The 16170-nt window shown below is 33.4% G+C and overlaps 1 protein-coding gene across 1 annotated transcript in view; it reads right to left on the bottom strand.

Moving 5' to 3' along the window:
• LOC138709032 (protein peste-like) overlaps nt 1-3032 on the bottom strand; it is a 78145-nt gene extending 75113 nt beyond the window's left edge. The window contains exon 1 of the mRNA XM_069839509.1: nt 2905-3032. The gene's annotated coding sequence lies outside the window, so the exon portion shown is untranslated. The remainder of the gene's footprint in view (nt 1-2904) is intronic.
• Nucleotides 3033-16170: the final 13138 nt, after the last annotated feature.

Genomic DNA, 16170 nt, shown 5'->3' with positions numbered 1-16170 from the left:
GGTTAGGGAAAACACGGAAATTTTACTTGAAGCAAGTAAAGCGATCGGTTTGAAAGTAAATCCCGAAAAGACAAAGCATATGATTATGTCTCGTGACCAGAATATTGTACGAAATGGAAATATAAAAATTTGAGATTTATCCTTCGAAGAGGTGGAAAAATTCAAATATCTTGGAGCAACAGTAACAAATATAAACGACACTCGGGAGGAAATTAAAAGCAGAATAAATATGGGAAATGCGTGTTATTATTCGGTTGAGAAGCTCTTATCATCCAGTCTGCTGTCCAAATATCTGAAAGTTAGAATTTATAAAACAGTTATATTACCTGTTGTTCTGTATGGTTGTGAAACTTGGACTTTCACTCAGAGAGGAACATAGGTTAAGAGTGTTTGAGAATAAGGTGCTTTGGAAAATATTTGGGGCTAAGAGGGATGAAGTTACAGGAGAATGGAGAAAGTTACAAAACACGGAACTGCACGCATTGTATTCTTCACCTGACATAATTAGGAACTTAAAATCCAGACGTATGGGGGAATCCAGAAATGCATATAGAGTGTTAGTTGGGAGACCGGAGGGGAAAAAGACCTTTAGGGAGGCCGAGACGTAGATGGGAGGATAATATTAAAATGGATTTGAGGGAGGTGGGGTATGATGATAGAGACTGGATTAATCTTGCACTGGATAGGGACCGATGGCGGACTTATGTGAGGGCGGCAATGAACCTTCGGGTTCCTTAAAAGCCATTTGTAAGTAAGTATACCAGGTGTTGTGATTTTTTTATTTAATTACGTATTCGCCATGGACTCAAAAAAAAATTTTTTTGAGAAGAATTTGTAAAATTATATGGACAAAATAGTTGCTAGTGGGATGTGAAGTTAAAATTATCTTTATACGAGTTTCCTATTGCCAAATGTCTTAGGGCGCTAGATAATCTTCCCTTTGCAATTTAAATCATATTTTGCTTCGTAATTTTGTCTTACCAAGTTCAATAAAGCTTTGAACGTTTCACTATCCATTCTTGAATATTATTTATAATCAACACGTTGATTTTCACGCAACTCTCACAGTAACTTCAGATGAGAGTACATACTGTATTTCTTTTTAAGAACCAATCCTTGCAACACTTTTTCTTCCCTTCAATATCACCTAACAAAGCACTCCCAAAAAAAAATAGTAGCTTTCTCCTTCTTCGATGGCATGATAGTACACTGATATTACATTTCCGCCCTCGACTACTCCACGAACACCACCAGCATGAAAACATTCACAGCATTCGTAACGAGATTGAAAAATGTGAAAATGACAATTATTTGGAAAAGAAATAAAAAAAATTGAATTCATTGGGCAAGCCCGTGATCCAGGCAACACAGGGGTTTACTCTTGGAGCTCCGGTTCCCCTATGCATCCCAACAAATCTCCATCTCATCACAGTTTTAGTGTAGATCAGTCTCCTATGGTGCACCCTAGGCAACGACTTCGTCGGTAAATTGGTCTGCATAACTGGGTTCACATGGATGAATGACGAAGAGTGAAGTACCCGCTATTAGTATAAAAATAATATGTAGACTTATAGCGAAACAATTAACGTATCATTCGGAAACTTGGTAGATTAAAAATAATTTCAATACAAAAGTTACTATCAACTGCGAAAATAAAAATATATATTAAATGCTACAAATTTAGTGTCTTTCTGGTTTCCTTTTTACCATCAGCTGGTAGTTTAAAATTTTAAGATATATCTGTAGTCAATTCGTTGTTCCCAGTTATAATAGTATTAACTTCATCGAGAATGTATGTAAATAATATTCATTAAATAAATAAATCTTAAAAAAAAAAGATAAAAATTGCATGTAATAAAGGCAATTAAAAATGAAATGAAGTAATTCTCGTATGACAAAAATCCAGTTTTGTCAGTTTTGAGAGAGGAAGTATTGGCATGCAATTATATATCCTGCAGAAATTCTGAAATATTCCTATAGTAGTAGGCTATCATATTGAAAGCCGTCCAAATCTTGAATTTAAAATATCGGAATCCTAAACAATTCAAATGAACTAACAAAGAAAATTTAAATTAGTGTTAGAAATATGCATAATAAAATTTAAAAAAAAAATTAATAATCTGCAAAGATGTGGTAGTTATCAATACGATAACAGTTTATAAAATTTTAAGATATATCTGTAGTCAATTCGTTGTTTCCAATTATAATTATATTAACTTTATCGAGAATGTATGTAAAAAATGTTCATTAAATAAATAAATCTTAATGAAAAGATAAAAATTGTATGTAATAAAAAAGGCAATTGAAAAGTGTAACGAAGTAATTCACGTGTCATAAAAATCCAGTTTTGTCAGTGATGAGAGGGGAAGTATTGGCATACAATTTATATCCTACAGAAATTAGTTAAATTAAGCCATTAGGACAATCTAACGACATTTTTTCTGTAATTATAGTAATAAAAAGTTATGAAAAAACTTTCAGAATAAAGTCACAATACTTTCAATTTATACTTTAAATAAGCTTTTGACTTGCGTTAGACATGGAAATTCGACAAAAGTGGTATATGTCGCATTATAATACAAGTTTGGATAGGTATCTTACAATACAGTACGTATAATATATTATTTCATTATTTAATTACGTATTCAAATAACACAAAATACAAAGTGACTTTCTCATATTCACTTCGAAATCATCTTAATGTACTAGAGATTGTAGAGAACAGTTCTGCAAGCTGCGAATACTCATACTACGAAAATAAATGTCTTATATTAAACTTAATTTGAGTTATTTTTATAGTATTATCTGTAAACAGATCTCATAATTCAAAACATATTTATCTTGGGGCCATAAATGTTTAAATAAATGTAATCCATAGAAAATTTCTACTCAATGCTAGAATACCTGAGACTCAGAAACTTGGCAGTTTAGACTAGACGCGCACGGACATCCCCGAGACCGGCAGGTAGAAGTCCCAACTGTATACTGACGAAGCGCGTGTCCTAATGCTCCACTCACATCGACAACTGAAGTTGATCTGATCCCGAATAATCGCAATATGCGTTGTAGAGCAGTCTGTGTAACGGATGAAAGGCAAGATATTAGTAATTCCAGAAGTTGGCAGGAAGTAAAATAGATATCGCGGTCAGATGTCTAGCATGAAAACCTTCCTTGAAGAAAACAATATTATAGAACCAATTAAATGTACTTAATCGGATTATTTATAATTTCTAAGCATAGGAATCGTTATTGCCATATTCTCATTTGTCTACTGTACTGACAAACAAAAAATGAATTAAAATGTTCCGCTATTATTATTTGTTTAATGACTGTATAGTGTTAGGGCAAGGACAATGACCTTTGAAAGTTTTCCGTGCTGATATCGGAACTGTATGTAAGATATCAAAAATTGTATGTAGTCTAGATATATAGAAATTAATTTTTACCCAATCTACAGCAAAAAAAGTTATACAGTATTTAAATCTACGCATTGTCCAATTTCTTATGATAGAAAAGAATTGAAGAAGAAGATTAATGAAAAGTGGAACGAATAATATGGATTTAAAGTATTAATAATACTGTTATAAGAGAACTTCATTTTTTTCCAATTTCGACTGACTAAACATTTCTCTTTAATTTCATTTAGTATATTCCATAGATCTTACATTAGCAATGAAGCTTTAAGATGTGGAACAAGTCAAAATTGTACAAGATTACAATTTTTTGGCGAGATATGGTGAGATGAGGTGAAGCCGAGGATTCACCAACAGATTACCTGGGATTTGCCTTATGGTTGGGGAAAATCTCAGAAAAAACCTAACCAGGTAAGATTTGTCCAGTAATAATATAAGGGTCTTCTACTAGTCGTGCTCCAATTCATGTTAATAGGATTACAAAATCAAATCAAACGGGGATGAAGTGAAGTGAGGTGAGGTGAGGTGAGGTGAGGTGAGGTGAGGTGAGGTGAGGTGAGGTGAGGTGAGGCCGAGGACTCGCCATAGACCACCCGGCACGGCTGGGGAAAACCTCGGAAGAAATCAATCAATCAGACCAAACGGAGGATCCAACCCAAGCCCGAACGCAGCTCCGGAGCAGCAGGCTAGCGAGTCTGCCGACTGAGCTACATTGGTGGTTCTACTAAAGATTATAAGCAATCAGATTATTAAATTTACAAACCTAAACGATTATTCATCATAATAATCATTGCATAATATATAGCAAGTAAGTTAATTCAATTTAAAAGCATAAAACTTTCATTAGACAAACTATACACATATAATAATAATAATAATAATAATAATAATAATAATAATAATAATATTCATTCATTCATTCATTCATTCATTCATTCATCTATTTATTTATTCTGGCGAAGTTAAGGCCATCAGGACTTTTCTTCCATTTAGCCAGAAACAAAAGAAGCTGATACAATTTGCAGTAATACATTAAATTAAATTATTTAAACCAGATTTTATAATTTTATTATTCATTTCACATCTGGTCATGGGAAGTTTTATTCATACTCTCAACAAATAAAAACTAATAAGGCAAATTAATATGTATGTATCATAAAGAGATCCTCACAAGCATCGAAATATTTTCACTTTAATTTTAGAACTGAAACCATTTCGTCGTTGATTAATTATTTATATGAAACCTTCTATGTGACAGTACAGAGCAAAACTTTTTTCAGGAGGAAAAAGAAAGGCAATTAAATATCAATAGGCCTACAGAGAATATTAGACAATTCCGTAGAAAACATTGGTTAATTTAATGACATCATCGAGGATCAGTGTAGGCCTTTTGATGTTTAATTAATTTTTTCTTTGTCCTGAAGAATTATGCTCTGTGCTGTCACATAATATGTTTCATAAAATCAACGACGATTATTATTATTATTATTATTATTATTATTATTATTATTATTATTATTATTATTATTATTGGTTATTTTACGACGCTTTATCAACAGTTATGATTATCTAGCGTCTGAATGAGATGAAGGTGATAATGCCAGCGAAATGAGTCCAGGGTCCAGCACCGAAAGTTGCCCAGCATTTGCTCTTAATGGGTTGAGGGAAAACCCTCAACCAGGTAATTTGTCCCTACCAGAATTTGAACCTGGGTCCGCTCTTGTCACGATCAGGCATGTTAACCGTTACTCCATAGCGGTGGACATCGACGATAAGTTGAAATCTTACTTATAAAGTTTAACATATTCCTTGCTAAACTTGTAGATCTGGTCCATTGTTTAAAACAGGTTATTCGAGGGAATTTTTAGATATTTATGAAACATCCCATCGTATGCTGCTTATGTAGTTTTTATTTTGGCGTGCATTTCAGTTGTTCTAACTAATCTTAACGTACTTCTGTAAAGTGAGATTATTGTATTTCCGAAAAGTCGATAATAATAGTAATAATAGTAATAATAGTAATAATAATAATAATAATAATAATAATAATAATAATAATAATAATAATAATAATAATAATAATAATAGATTGGTGTCGGGAATATAGGCCTATACTAATGAAGAAATCATACTTTCCTTGTGACCCTACTCAAGAGCCACTAGGGAAAAATCTATATTACGAATATACAGATACGAAATTGTGTTGGCCAGTTGATAATTCTGCCTATAACTATTGTAATACGGTAGAATTCCAGGCTATAGATGCATTGTATAGTTTTTATCTCACTAATGCAATGCACCGATGAATACACTTACCTCGAACAAATTGTGCGTCATTAAATAACCAATTAAAAGAAATCGCCTAAATTAACCATAAACTTCTATGAATGCCTGAATACTGTCAGTTGCTGGGTTGTGGCTGGCATAGAGAGGCCATATCATGATGCGCGGGGACGGGGTAGAAGCGATGAATGAGAAGGAAATAGAGTACTCTCACAGTCTATGAAGCTCAATATGTAGTAAATATGCATCCATAGATAGTTGCTAACCACTAGGGTCGCTAATATCGCCTCATTACAGACAATGCGAAATAGTACCACAGTCTACTATATACAGTCGCGAAGCTTGAGGTGATTTTTTGCAAATCTTGTGATAAAGCACTCCAAGCGGTTAGCAACTAGAAACAATAGACTGTCCACGGTCGACTTTGGACTGTGTTGTATTTCTATCGAGTGCTAGCTCGTTGCGTATTTCACAATGATGCTTGTAGAATGTTCGTTATTGGTTGTAATGAAAATGTTAATGGCTAAAATACAATAATTGGAATAATAATATTTTACTAGAGACGTAGAAAAATTAAGTTTGTTTTAATGAAATTTATTGATCACGTTTTATTTTCAATTCTGGTGGGATTGTTATTGCTTAGGCCTACTTTTTTTTCAAAGGATATGTTTTTAATTATAGCTGTTAATTTTGTTGTTATTTTTATTTGTTACTTTACTAGAGACGTAGAAAAAGTCTGTTACAATAAAATTTATTGATCACGTTTTATTTCCAAGGTGTGATTATTATTGCTTAACCTCATTCCACTTTGTTAACTACGTAAGCCTACACTATAAGTAGCGGTACACGTAAGTTACTCCATTAATTCATATTTCCATTATTATTGCTGTAAAGGGAAATGCAGATTAATATTTATTGGTTTCATACTTAATTATCGCTATAATCTTGAATGAGTGAAGCGATTATAGTAAATTTCAGTTCGTTTTACACAAACAAAAATAATATTAACCTATTTCTTGCAGGTACCTTCGAGTTTATGGTGGAATTTAATATACTTCATTAAAATAATAAATTAACTTTATGCATTTAATATTTCAATAATGGAAGGAAGGTGTTAATTTTTCCAAAAGAACACGACAACGAAAGTGTAACATATTTTGTCGTCTGCTAGGAGAGACATCTGCGATGATGAGGCGATAGTAGCGATCCTAGTGGTGGGCAACTACCCATGTTTGCATTTTTAGTACATATTGAGCTTCGCGACTGTATATAGTAGACTGTGATAGTACCGTTACAGTTTATTGTTCCTAGCACCCTCGCAACTCAAGTATCGTGACTGTATATACTAAACTGTGGTCTAGTACTGTATATCCTAGACTGTTGTACTCTATGGAAGTAGCTATTTCCCGCTCACTCATCGTTTCTCCCTGCGCATGATGGCATCACAGTTTAGTATACGAGTGTATATATATATATATATATATATATATATATATATATATATATATATATATATATATATATATATACACTCAAAGATCCTACACAAGCGAAATAGCCATAAATGTTAAATCGTATATGAACATACTTAAAAAAGGTGTTTTTTTTTTTTTTTACAAATATAATGTGGTAGAATATCTAAAGAAAGTCCACATTAATTATTTGCCTAAGTGTTCTTCCATGCACAGCTTCAAATTTAAGTCCAGAGTCAGATATCTAGCGGAGTAATAAGACGTCATTGAGCGCGCAAGATGACTGACGGCCGAAATGCAAGTGTACGAGGATTGTAGTTCCCAAACTCACAAATCCTATTCCGAGCTTGGTTACATTAAACCTTCAGATCGTTTTCCAGAATCTGTCGTGATCAACCAGTATGCTATCACAATTGAAAGTTAAAAAAACAACCATAGTTCAAAAACATAAATTTTTAGGAGAAACAAATAATTATCTGGCATGGGTGGTGTTGACACATCAAGTATGAAATTCATCATGCCATTTCTTAATATGTTAGAGCAACTTGCGAAAACTGAAGTACATTTACCTATAGGCTAACTTAAATTGCCTCTTAGAAATACAGGACATATGTAAATGTAGGTACGGTAACTGTGGACAATGGTTATTTTAAGAAAAAATACTCTGTTGTGGTTTTTTCTTTATTATATCCTGTTTCTTCTCCATTCGTTGCTTACATTTCTTCTGTGGGGTTACTTCTTCACCTAAAGATGACTACATAGAACTAGTAAAACTTCACGTGCCAAAGTATTTCGTCGTTGTTCCTGCAATAACTCCCATGTGCAAAATATAAAAGCTTTCAGTAGGAAGGAAAAACACATTCATTCATCCTATGGCAGCCATACATAGGAGACTGTCAATTCTTACATTTTCGAAACAAAGAAATATAATTACATATAGGAGATTTTATTATTTGCTGTATCGCTATTTAAGTTATTTAATAGAGCAAAAATCTGAAAATATGTCACACAGGAGTTATCGCAGGAACAACGAAGATTTTTCTTTGAGGTAACTTTTTCTAATTTTTATAGTTATGATATATTTTGTGTTTTCAAAAGACGAACCCTATTGTTTTTTTCATAAATAAATGTAGTCACATTTTGTTAATGTTAATATATATTGTGTGAATTGTTTTAATTCATTTTTAGTGTTTCAATAAATTTTATTTACAAAATCTATTTTTCAAATATATCATATGTGACGAATTCTATTAAGTTACTTGTATGTTTAATGACCCAATAAATTGAACTGAATATTACGTAGAATAAAGAGACCACGAAACAGTACATTCCATATTACGTCAAAAATGATATTCAAGGCAACGTTTTACATACAGAGTTATTTCTACTTTCTTTCTTTCGTTCGTTCGTTCTACCGTCCGTCCGACAGTTCATTCATCTAGTCTTTTTTGCTATAATAAGTAATATTATATTTCTCTAAAATCCAATGCACGGGTCTTCTGACCGTACGTGCTTTGTACCTAAAACAAGTCCTACTTTGTAGGTTTCACCCACCCTCCACCTATGATTATATCCACTACTTTCTAAACGAACACACATATTAAAATGAAAATGGCACACAAAACATATTATATAATATATCCTAACCTAAAACAGACATAAAAGTGTATAGTTGGGTAGATACTACGAGGGGGATCCAGGAAATAACGACCGTTTTGTTGTAATAATTAAAAAAAATATATTTATTTGAAAAAACAAGGTCTGTTACATAACTGAAGCTTCCTTTACTTCTCTACATAATCACCACCTACATTTAAACATTTGTCGTATCTGCTCACTAGCTTTAGAATTCCCGTGTTATACTCCTCTGCCGCCAGTTCATTAAGCCAGGTGTTCACTGTCTTCTTCAACTCTTCATCACTTCCAACGCGTACCACCCAGAAAGTCTTTCAGCTTAGTGAAAAGGTGAAAATCGCTAGGAGCAAGGTCTGGACTATAGGGCGGATGATCAAAGATTTCCCAACAGAATTGATCCAGCAATTCTCGAGTTGAAGCAGCAGTGTGCGGGCGGGCACAGATTTTGTGATAGCCAAGATGTTGCGACACAATTTCACCAAGCAAAGAACGAGAAATGTCAGGAAAGGTAATATGCAATTCGTCGAGTGATGTACGCCTGTCTTGCAAGATTCTGTCGTTCACTTTAGTCTTCAGGTCTTCTGTGATGAGTGTTGGGCGTCCGGGTCGAGTTTCATCGTGGACATTTGTTCGCCCATTGTTGAACATTTCGCACCATTTTCTCACATTTCTTTCATTCATTACAGTATCACCATACACTTATTTCAATTGCCGGTAAATTTCTGCAGGTTTCAAAGGTCGGGCATTCAAAAATGGAATCACACTCCTCACCTCACAGTCGGCGGGATTATCAATCACGTCGTTCATTTTGAAGTAACACAAAATGCACAATGGCGACTTGTTGCAGCCAGTACTCACAACATTATGAGAACACATGTTAAGGAAGCCAGTTGACCTTCAAACAAGGAAGGGGAGTCAACTGCGCGGCGGGTATGCGCGAACGGTCGTTCTTTCCTGGACCCCCCTCGTATTATCCCTTCCACAGTTCGTGTCACAAACTTCAACAGCTGAAGTTCTAATCTTTCTCGCCTTCAAGAGGAACAAGTCAATCTTTTGTTCGTATTCTCTATTCCCCATGAGGTCAAGACATGCAAGCGAACTGCTATTCTGACTTAGCATTGAGGGTGGTTGAAGTACATGATTGATATGCGTTTGCGCGCGTGCGTGCGTGCACCGGTATGTATTTAATAATAATAGTAATATGCGTTACAAGAGCGGTATGTTGAAGTTTTCATGTTCGAGGAAAAGTTTGAAAAAGCGAAACGTAGTTGAGCTTTTTTAATTTCCGAGAATTGAAAGAAAACATACCGCTCGTGTATCGTACATTATTTTGTGCGAAGATCGTTTATTACATACCTGAAAGACGAATTTCTAATTAGTTGCAATGAAATCCCTATCTTGGTTTCTGTTCAATGACGGCAAATTTGGAAAACAAAAATATCTATCTTCAACATTGTTGCTTTAAAATGTTTTCTGTGTTTACTATACTCCAGCAGGCCGTGATATACGTCTGTCTTTTTTTTCCCCCAGTCTATAAATGCGAACTTAAAACAAACGGTAAAGTTATGTAATGATTTATTTTCATTTTAATATTTTAATAATATTATTTATATAACATATTGCAGTAATAACATCGGCATCTGGAATCTTGTTGATTTTTTCACGACTTCCTTAATGTTACTTGCATCACGAATACAGTAACTTTAGTGGAGTTGTAGAGTTTACTTAATTTTTGCAAATATTTAAAAACGATAATTAACAGTGCAATTTAGGTGAAATTGCAGTGGTAAGTTTCCAATTTATAATTATTGCTATATTGAACATCTCTAAAAATAAAATGTTAAAAGCCTAAAGCAGTAAAATCAATATGTCACTTAAGCGGTAAGAAGAGGGAAATTGTTATGTGTGTTAGGTTGGGAATATTGAATGTGGAATTTTAGACTTACCGCGGATTGGTTTTGTGCGGAAACCAAGCAAATGCGCACGATCTCGCACAAAATTATTCTCATTCTTATTTCCCAATATTGTGATATTAAATCATGTTTTTATTTTTATTTTTATAGGTTATTTTACGACGCTTTATCAATATCTAAAGTTATTTAGCGTCTGAATGAGATGAAGGTGAAAATGCCGGTGAAATGAATCCGGGGTCCAGCACCGAAAGTTACCCAGCAGTGTTAGTTCATGATGAGTTTGAAGAATTTCAGAGGTCCCTATACTGTGTATGTACATCTCTGCTTCTGCTTGGCATAAAAGACAATTTGATGTTGTTAATAATCCAATTCTACACGGATGTTTGTTTAAACATGGCTATAGCTGATTTACGAGGTGCTTGAGATATCAATTTTGAATTTTTCAAAAGTTTAATCGTTGTGGAATTTATGTTATTATTATTATTATTATTATTATTATTATTATTATTATCATTATTATTATTATTATTAATTAACTAAATTTACTCATTCATATACGAATTTCTAATATATATGGAGACACATGCTTCTACCTAAGAGCCAACTTCTATCTAAGAGCCAACTGACTAGTCTCTGAAATTGAGACAACTCATCCTGCCTAAGGTTTTTCCGTGATTTTCCTAAGGCGCTAAAACAAATGTCGGGATGAGTCCTAAAAGAAATTGGCCACGGACCTGCATTCATATCCCCATGAACCCCTTAATTACTCAAAATTAATTATTAATTAAATCTATCCTAAATTCATAAATCAATCGACCTATTACGTAAAAGCCAAATTGACTAGTCTCTTATATTGAGACAACTCATCCTGCCTAAGGTATTCCGTGGTTTTCCTAAGGCGTTAAGGCAAATGTCGGGATGAGCCTTAAGAGAAATGGGCCACGGACCTATATTCCCTTCCCCATAAGCCCCCCCCTTTTTTTCTAACAAAAAACTTAAAACCCTAGTTCAGAGTATATAAATTATGAAATACATGTGCAACATCACACATGTCGCAATGCGAAAGGACAGGGAACCTTTCAATTTGCAGATTCAGAATTCACGGCGTCTCTCCTGGCGGTCTTCACCTGCCTTGTCATCGAACAACAGACGACAGAGTCTTCTCAACTCCTCCTGCACTGCGAAATGACAGTTCATTTCAATGTGCAGATCTACACCAGCCATCTCCTCCTCGTCCCGTCCCGTGATCATTTTGATCACATTTCCGTCCCCCTCGCGTATGTGGTACCTAAGAGGTTACATCCATTTTCGGTTTTCCCCTTCAAAATTTTCTAGAGCTCCTTCAGTGGAGCAGCGTAACCCGGAGTGAGACTAGTGGCCAACAGGCTTGGAGCTCACATATTTAGTTTCTTAAAGTCCCCAACCCCTTGCAAGGACGCGTTTTGCGTATCTTTTAAATTTGTCCTCCCAATTCTCCTCTCTTTTTCGACTTTTTCGATTTCCGATTTCATTGTTTTTCATTTTCTCGCTAGGATATTACAACTCTCATTTGTATTTATACCAAAATGCGCTGGGATCCATTGGAAAACTGTATTTTTACCTAAATTTTGAATTTGTTTAATCATGTTATGAATTTCTTTAATTTCTTCCATTTTAGAACATGTAACATGCTGTTGATTGAATTTCAGCCTTAGAATCAGATAATAAAACAAGATATTTTTAATATGTTTGAAATGGAAATACATCTTCCTGTGCTCAATTTTTATACGAATGAAATATTTTCCCCTCCATTCGTCTAACTTCTAATCACCATCCTGTACTCCTCTCGCTTCCATCATGCCAATATCATCCCCAGCCATATTTTCTTAGAAATTCCTTTTCTTTTCTTTCTAGTTGGGACCCATTCGAAACCTATTTTTGATAATCTATCGGATTTTAGAAAATTATCGCATATAGGGCATACAATATGCCAATGTAAGCATAAGTGCAAGGATTTGTACCTAATTCGGTCTTCAAAAAGCCAAGCAAAGTCAATTTTAGTAAACAAGTTAATTTAGCCGGACGGAAAAGGTTATTTCTATAAAATAAAGCCGTGAGATACGAAAGCGATTTGGTTTATAATTTAATGCTCAACCATGCCGAAATGTAGTAATTATACACCTGGTAGCAGTCCTTTAACGGACCTCATTAAAGTACACCTCTTCATTAAAGTTCAGATTTTCGATTATTCTCGGATATGCAATCGAAAGACAAAGAGGGAAACGTCACGGAGGCTGTAAATCCAATACTGTCGCAGAAGGTTATGTTCTGTTACTATAGTAATTAGCGTTAATTGTAAATAATACTCAAATAAATTCAATTTGTCATCTCGTTTTTCAATTCTAAATCAATTTCTAGGTTATATCAAAATTAGTTCATGTTATTCTTTACATTACATCAAGGTCAATGACATTATTGTTCCTCGGAAAAAATCAATACTTTCGCGTCTGCGCACATCTCACAATATACGAGCTATGCACAAGGTCACTTCCGATCTTCAGTCAGATAAAAATAAAATGAATACTTCTGAATAATTTCAAGTTAGAAATATGGTCGAGCATAAAAAGTTGTTTGAAACTTGCCTATAATGGTAATTAAGACGCTCGTATGAAAATTATGAAACTCGATTGCGCTCTTTTCATATACAAACATACTCGCGCCTTAATTACTATCATTATAGGCTCGTTGCATAATGTACTATTACAGCGCACATTTGTGTATTATCTTGACCTTGCACAAACCAGTTTTCTAAGAAGGTAGTCATATACTTATCTGAGTATATCCAGTGCATAAATTTTATCTTTCAGCTCTCGCATGTGTACAGCTGCGCCAAACACTATCACATCCGGTCTACATCCTCAAGCATGGAAAGATAAAATCTACACACTATATTCAATATATATATATAAAATTGTAGGTTATATTTTGCATGATTATCTGTTTTAAATTATTCAATTATTGGGAGTAATTATGATTCGTATAATTGGATTAGGAGAGTAGAAATTGTAACTGAACATGAAATTAATGAACAAGTTAACTGTTTTATTTATTTAATATGCCAAATCTCATATGTATGTATGTATTTATTTACACTGCAAGTGGGCAAGCACCCGGTGGCAGTGGTATATACAATATTAACAATACACAGTTAAATAATGAATATAAAGATTTTCATACATAGAATAATAGAGCCAGACAACTTTGTGGAACTTTAAGATTACTTAAAAAAGGTAAGAAGACAGGTAATTTCAAAGTTTTATAAAATGATATGGTTCTGAAAATTGGACACTCACGAAGAGTAAACATACCTATATATAGTAGGGTCAAGTAGGGCCATCATGATACAAAATATCAATCTCTTGCTGTAATTGAAGGGTTCAGAACCATAGTGCGCCAAGCGCCATTTACTAGAACCGTAGAAAACAAGGATTAAAATTAAGTTATTGCCATAATTCAATGGAAACATACGGCAAGTAATATAAAGTACACACATTAACACTAAATGATATGTCAATCTTCATTCAACTATGGTATTCACTTAAATTTAACCCTTGCTTTCTCACTATGGCTCTAAACCCTTCAATTTTTCTATCGAACCATATACAAATTTGAAAATATTAAGACATGTGCTATTAGACTTTAATATATGAATAATTTGGAGTTAAATTTATTTTTTATTTGTAATAATATATAAAATTAAAACAAAACCAGTGTATCGAATAGCCTCCTGCGTGGGCTATTGTGATATACCTATAGGGCTATTCTAATACAGCGCTATAAATGTAGACATATTGGGCCATATTCATAGACATTCTTAGCGCGGGCTTCCGGTAGATGATCAGCGAACTAACGTATTTCATATTCATAAACCAGTGTTAGCGATATGATATGATATGAATCCTGTACAAGCAATCAGTCGATAGCCGGGGCTAGTTTAGCACGCTCGTAGCGTGGGCTAGCGAAATGTCTATGCATAACACCCATTATACAGAGCAATGAAGTACGGCTATTGTGAAACACACGGACGCTTAATGTATCTCCTGTAACAGGTTGACTGAAGTGATTTTAAAATTGACTAAAATTTAGTAAATTTTGTAACGATCTCTTTCTCATATAAAAATTTACAGGTAAACAGTAATTGACTGACATTTTAATATCTTACTGCCAATGCTAGAACATTGTTACATATTCTAATTACTTTTTTGTGTGTAATGTTATAGATTGAGAAAATTATGATACAGTTTGTATTGCTAAAATTAATTAAAAAAAGTTTTTAAATAATGATGAATATATTTTCCAAAGTTTTGTTAAATTTTAGCAGTGAAAAAGAAAAACTATTAAGCTAAAATTATTGGGTAAATAAATAAGGATATATGTGAAATTTTTTAACTTATTCTATATTTTGGGTTCCAACATGTCAATTCAAAACATCCTTAAAGAGCTGATAAATTGTAAAATACCTCTCCATGTGGTAAACAATTATTTTAAGTTAGAAAATTGTTCAATTTGGCCAATTTTTTTTTCATTATAAACATATCTTAATAGCCTTTTAGCTATCATAATAGCTCTAAAGTGTGCATCATAATAGCCCTTCTCAATCATGCACTAATTACTGCTAGGCTGCTCAACATTCACAGGTTTTCTTCAGAGAAAAATAAAGTTGACATTATTCAGAGTAAAAGAAAAATTTTAAATTTATTCCATCTTCATTCATTCAAAAGCAATAACAAAAGTAACTGCGTATCACATCAAGGTTTTTTTTTTTTCAAGAAGCAAAACTGCATTTTATTTTAATACATATTGAGGCTGATAATGATTTTTTACACTTTGTTCAATACTGCTCCTTAAAAATCATAAAATGTAATTCCATAGCCTAATGACAGTTTTAAACATTTTCAAGTTGAGCCTTTGATAGGCCTACATTTTAAAGTCTGTATCAAATTAGCCCGACTTTTTTTACTGTATCATATTAGCTCTACTAAACTCTATTAATAAAATAAAGAATAGAAGCTTCAGGGATGTGATTTTTAAGAGCAGTGGCTGGATATACCCTTTTAGATTTAAAAAGACGAAATGACAGTATATGTACAGAACTCGAATATTGTAGAAATAATTAAATAAAAGAACAAGATGGAATAAACATATACTATGCATGGAAGATAAAAGACCATCAAAAGTTATACATACTCTAGAAAGATATAGGAAAAGATTGAATAATCATTAAGACTATTGCAATTTATAGGCTGAACGGGTGAAAAGTGACTCAATCTCTGATGATGATGATGATGATGATGATGATGATGATGATGATGATGATGATGATGATGATGATGATGATGATGATGATGATGATGATGATGATGATGATGATGATGATGATGATGATGATGATGATAGAATTGAGTATTGTGTACG

This window comes from Periplaneta americana, chromosome 11 (assembly GCF_040183065.1).
Source record: "Periplaneta americana isolate PAMFEO1 chromosome 11, P.americana_PAMFEO1_priV1, whole genome shotgun sequence".
Classification (NCBI taxonomy): domain Eukaryota; kingdom Metazoa; phylum Arthropoda; class Insecta; order Blattodea; family Blattidae; genus Periplaneta; species Periplaneta americana.
This window is presented reverse-complemented; position numbering and strand designations above follow the sequence as displayed.